Source organism: Ostrea edulis, chromosome 3 (assembly GCF_947568905.1).
Source record: "Ostrea edulis chromosome 3, xbOstEdul1.1, whole genome shotgun sequence".
Lineage (NCBI taxonomy): Eukaryota > Metazoa > Mollusca > Bivalvia > Ostreida > Ostreidae > Ostrea > Ostrea edulis.
The window spans coordinates 10,362,797-10,369,278 of NC_079166.1; the positions used below are offsets into that span (position 1 = coordinate 10,362,797).

At 37.1% G+C, this 6,482-nt stretch overlaps 1 pseudogene; it reads left to right on the forward strand.

Moving 5' to 3' along the window:
• Window positions 1-1,214: 1,214 nt before the first annotated feature.
• On the forward strand, window positions 1,215-3,874 carry LOC125676723 (betaine--homocysteine S-methyltransferase 1-like; annotated as a pseudogene).
• Window positions 3,875-6,482: the final 2,608 nt, after the last annotated feature.

The following is a 6,482-nucleotide window of genomic DNA, read 5'->3' on the forward strand; positions in this document are numbered from 1 at the left end:
AAAAGATTTGAAGGATAACAAGTTATCAGATATTGAACTTGTTTCTTTTGATGGATATTCAAATGTCTGAGCTTGGCAACAAGATTGGCAATAATTTGGGATTTCTTCTGACACACATTGTTAATGAAGTATTTTTTACTAGTCTGTACCTTATTTTTATTTTCAGTGCAATCTAGAAATGTCTTCACATTGGCCAAAGTGGACACTGATTTTACAAGATATTGGGCTCATCTTTCGAAATACACTTTCAATATATTAATTTTACGAACTCGTTTTCCTTTGCGCCGTTTTATCTCCCCAGTTTACGTCACTAAGCTTGCTTTAAATTTCATGAGGGCAAACACAACTTCTCATTAGGTCGAATGCTGTCTAGTCATATCCATGTTAAAGCCGTTCTTTACATAATGATTTTGACTACGATTAACTCCGTTTACATAATCAAGAAACAGGTCTCACGGCGGGTGTGACTGGTCAACAGGAGATGCTTACTCGTCCTGGGCACTTGATCGCATCCCTGGTATGTCGAGGGGTCTGCATTTTCTTTAGTCTGAATTCCGTATACTTCAATGCGACTGAGCACTGTCATCTTTACGTTTACTTAAACAAACTACTTATTGACGTCCTAAAAAAAAATATAGAACGCCATGAAGTTTCCAGAGGCTTAATATGTCAATAACTAGTACAGATCTACCACAGAACAGGAGATAGCTAGTAGGCGGGGTAATGTGTCAGGTGAAAAATGTAGGCCATTTCGGAAAAAAACAGTGGCGCGGGTTTGTAGGGAAGGAAGACCGACAATGAGCGGAAACGGTACATAGCTGTAATTTATTATAGTATGAAACACCACAATCTGAAATTATACACTAGAACAGGGACATATAAAATAATACAGCGATTTTATCAAATGTCACATTGTCTAATTACGATTGTTTTAAGTTGAAATCATGTTGCTGAAAATATATAGATGTGACACACATGTTTGTATATGCAGTTGTAGGAAACGGAGCCTCTAGTTTTGTTTTTTAAGATATCCTTATGATGCAAGTGAATGAAATAATTTTTGAACAGTGTCGACTAAAAATAACTTTTTAAAAGGTATACTTTAATCGGTCCCGATCTACGAAGTGGATGTAGAAGTGATACTTTCTAAAGTGTTACACGCTGACTCAAAAGAAAGCTGTTTGTTGGTCACAATCTGTGCAATAGATATAGAAATGATACTTTCTCCACTAGGGTTTTTGGATCGTTTGACCTCCGGGGAGACAATCCTGGTGGCGGAGGGATACATTCGATAGGCGTGGTTATCTTCAACGCGGAAGCAATGCACCTGAGGTAGTGATGGAACATCCAGATCTCGTAAAAGCAATGCACCAGGAATTTGTACATGCAGGAAGTGACGTTGTATTATCTTTCACAGTAAGTTGATAATACAGTCTACTCCGGAAATAATGAATTCCAGGGGACCGACCTGAATTGTTCATTATATCCAAAATTCAATATAACCAATGCTCAACTACACAAATATTGCTACTGGGGATTTATTTTAACTTCAATATAACAGATAGTTTCAATATTACCGACTTCAATATAAGTGGAGTGGACTGTATTTTGATATTTTTCATAATACAAACCGCAATGAATGAAAGGTAAAGATAACGAACAGTGATCAATCTCATAACTCCTATAAGCAATACAAAATAGATAGTTGGGCAAACACGGACCCATGGACACATCAGAGGAGTAAATATAAACCTACTTTAAAAGAATAATAAACAAGTGTTGGTAAACCATCATTGGTCTATTACATCGAAGTTGTCTTTGGTGAATCCTTTGATTTTGATGAACAAGTAAATGAAAGGGTTGAAGATGATGAACAATGATCAAAAACGGATTTATTGAAACACCAAAGATGAGATTTGGTGCTTAGGATGAGTATGCTTGCTGTGTTTCCAGTCACACACACACACACACCATTAACCCCATATTTTGATCAAGTAAACGGAGTTATCTGTGGTCAAAATCAGTGTATAAAGAACGGCCTCACAATGGTTATAAAAGATGTCGAACTGCATTCAACCTAATGACAGGTTTTATGTGGAAATAAAATCAATATAACAACTTTAAATTTGCAACATCCTGAATTTAAACAAGACTTTTGAAACTCATGTAGTATCAATTTATTTGCTAGTAGTCTATAACAGTTTAAAAATTGATCATATGCAGAATGTACTCTCAAATATCGAATAAGTTGAAAACATGATCACCATATGCAGGTGATGATAGAATATCGATTCATAAATATGATGTCGACGGTTGAGAAGATGAAATCATCTCTTCTAAAATAGGTAATTCCTATAATGTATTAAGAGACATAAGTATTATTGTTTTAGTACTGTGCTCATCGTGCGAACCTGAAATCGATCAATAGAGAGGATGAGGTTGAGAAACTGAATCGTCAAGCGTTGCAAATAGCAACAGAAGTGGCCAAGGAGACAGGTGCTTTGTTGGCCAGTGGACTTTGTCCCACACGGGTTTACGACGAAACCGATCCTGTCGCTATTGAACGTTGTCGGCAAATGTTTAAGGTTCACTACTGCCAATTATCTATATTACATCACATATTCAATAAAACTTTGAAGATTCTGGAATTATTAAACACGTTAATACTTTTCGTAAAGTGCACACCTGAATGTAAACCAGTGCACGACATTAAATGCAATGTACCTTTGTTGTGGTTTCTTGTTTCCAGGAAATGATTGAATGGGCGGTCGAGGCGGGAGTTGATTATATCACCGGGGAGACATTTGACATCCTGAGTGAAGCTTCATTGGTATTAGAATGTATTCAGAAGTATGGCAAAGGTATAGAAGATTGATATATCGTGTCAATTCACAAACCATATTCTTGTGTATTAACGCATACTCTTAAATTTCGTTTTCTGCTTACGAAAACAGACTGCTAGCGCTAGATCTTAATGATTTAAAACATGAATTCAAAACGTTTCTTTTTCCAAACATTTACTATATTGATAAAAAGGAAATGAAATCCTGCACAGTTTTGAGGTTTCCATTGTCTAAAAATGGTTAAGGTATACCAGCCGTCATTACAATTGCTCCGTACTGCCCCGATGAAACATTAGATGGCGTTCCAATACCGGAAGCATGTCGTCAATTAGAGGATGCTGGGGCGGCAGTAGTTGGGGTTAATTGTGCACGTGGTCCTAAAACTATGATTCCTCTACTGAAAGATATCCGTAAAGCGTGCAAGGTAGGCGAACACCTAAGTTACGAAAAGTCACTGAAATGCAATCTACTTGAATATCATGCGTCCGAAGCACGTCACCAAGCAACATTTCCCTACTCACACGTTTAGGGACCGATAGCCGCCCTACCTGTACCGTTCCGTTGTCAAGATCATTGCCGGACATTCTATTCAATCAAAGATGAAGAGACAGGTACATGTATAGGGTATACCTACGACCTATGGAACAACCATTTGATTTGATCGATTTCTCTATTTCCTCTTTATGAATTACCTATCTATGGCATGCAATATATTAATTGAGATAAAGTGTATTACAGGAGATTTTCTATATTCACGTAACATAGAAAGTGCCAGATGCAATGCAAAGGATATTATTTAATTTGCGAAAGATGCAAAGGAGATAGGTGTTCAGTATTTAGGGTTATGTTGTTGAAACACTGCTGGTCAGATGAGGGATCTAGCAGAGACGCTGGGACGAAAGCCTCCCGCCAGCCGCTACTCTATGGACATGTCGCAGGCAACCGTGCAAGGGGCCAATGCTCACAAAATCAACCCCAAAGCGATGAAAACCCGCCTTTATATGTTTGGGAAAGCGGACTATACTCAATAATTAATGACTAGTATGTATTGATTGATGTTTTCCGCCACACTTTTTTTCAGTTATCTGGTGGCGCCCAGTTCTTATTGGTGGAAGAGAGAACCCAGATACAATGTACCTGGGAAGAGACCACCGACCTTCCGAAAGTAAACTGGGAAACTTTGACACTTACCGGCGCGTCATACTATACATAAGCAGACTTGCTCTTTGTAACATTTTATCTCGAAGAATTACCCATCCTTACATGGTATCTGTATTTGCTTAAATCTCTTTTTTGTATTCTTACGACTTACGATATTTTTCGCTGTTCGTTATCTTCATCTTTAATCAAGAAATCAACGTTACGATTTTGCAGTACAAACTTGTCTAATTCTGAGTAGCTTTGTCCACGTGGTGTGACGAGGTTCTTGGTTCGATTCACTTCACAGTGACACGTATTCTCGACGAATTCTTGTTGATCATCATCCCATAATAGTCGGTGTTATACGGAAGTAAATTATGTTTCTCATTAGTAGATATCTATTACACCAGTCCCCCTGTCGTACTCACGTTATATTGTAAATGATTACAGACGATGAATAAGTGATGACAAATGCAAAGTAATGTTCATATGAGTAGGTGGCAAAATTATCCTGTGGGTTACACTGGTGGCCGAGAAGTTGTGCGCTTTATACAATTCATTTAATCTTTATTGTGACTTACCACCCCTGGTGTTAGTGAACTGTGACTTCAGCCATTGTTCAACTGTGATGTACTGACACATGCAAGGTGAAGATAACGAACAGTGATCAATCTCATAACTAATAATCACATGTAAGTCTTTCATGGAATGTATTTTAAAATCAACACACTTTGCAACGCAGAAATGTCTGATATACACGGGTAGAACAAAGTTTTTAACAACTCAATGTACGAAACTGGCTATTTTACATTTGTCGATCGGCTGTGCGTGGAATATATCTTTTATCAAGCCCAAGTCAAAAATGTTTGACCGAATGAAATATAGCCTGTAGGGGTTTGACATCCCCCCCCCCACACACCCCCCCCCCCCCACACACAGGCAGTTGACACGTGTGTTGTATTGATTTTGTTTTCAAAAATAACTTTTCATTGATAATAACACAAACAAAATTAACTTTTTATCTACAAATAACACCGTCAGGAAAACTCCCACAGTCACAAACATATTTGAATTAGTTAACCGCTGTAAAATGGCTGAAATATTGCCAAAACGACGTAAAATTGTAATTAATCAATCGATTGATAATAACTTTTAGTTCCTTGTTTAATATGAGTAAAATGATTAAAGTAAAATAAAATTATTTCGCAGATTCTATGGTCGTTATTGTGATTTCATATACCAATTCAACTTGTCATTAGGTCAAATGCTGTTTGACGTGTTTCATATCCATTCTCAGGCCGTTCTTTTCACACAAAGTTTGACTATAGAATACTCCGTTTACCTCATCAAGATAAAGGTTTCATGGCGGATGTGACCGGTCGTCAGGGATGCTTACTCCTCCTAGGCACCTGATCCCATCTCCATGTCAGGGCTCCGTGTTTTCCCTACTCTTAATTTTGCATTATCTTCTACTTTTCACCATTCATTCAACATGTTGAAGAAAAAATACAATCAGCTATCAACACGCAAAACTGCAATACTCTTGTAAAAGAATCTATAAATTAAAAAAAACCAATATCATTTCCGTCAGATTAATCTCCTTGTGATATTTAAGTCACGTGTTCAAAATTTAAGAGAAACGCATCATATGAAGTATTTAGGAGCTCGTTATAGAATCTGTTTTAACCAATCAATCTGCAGCAAATGCAGCGCTACAATTTACGTGGCATTATTCCTATAGAGAGGTAGACAACAAATATTATATCCCGGGGAAAATATATCTACTATCAACAGAATATACTGATGACATTCTGTCGATGTGAAATAGCTATCTTATTTCCTTAACACTATTTGGGCGTCATTTTAACAGCAGTATAATAAAAGTGTATATCCGAATGAACGTGCATGAGTTCATTTTACACGTGCATTTTCAGAAAGACAGTTAAGCTTTCATTAACACAGAAACCAACTTAATCAGAAGCGAGACGTACCTCAGAAATGTGAGGTATACCTGATATAAAAAAACCGTACATGATAATCAAAGTGGGAGAGTAGGACATAGTGCATGCTACAAAAAAATGATGAGTGTCGACGAATATGCAATTAATTTGATTCAGATTTTCTATTTAAGAAAGGTATGACGGAAGTGTGGAAGTGTAATCGGCATATCATAGTCTCCATGTATGCTGGTTCTGATCAGTATAATGATAAAACAGAAACCGTACATCTAGAGCATTGGGACAATGATGACAGGCTCTCTGCACTCTTTGTACGGAATGGGTTATAAGCATGTCTAGTACACCAAATTACAAAGGTAAGTTATTTTAAGTATTTTGAGTAAATTCAAATAAAACCGAGAGTTTACGAATATGACGCTTAACAGAAATATTCTAAACAAGCAATACATCAAGGGTATACGACATCACTAAAATAGTGCATATATATCTATAAAGCACTAAATAATGACAACTAGGTACTGAAAATTTTCGCCCCAGCCCG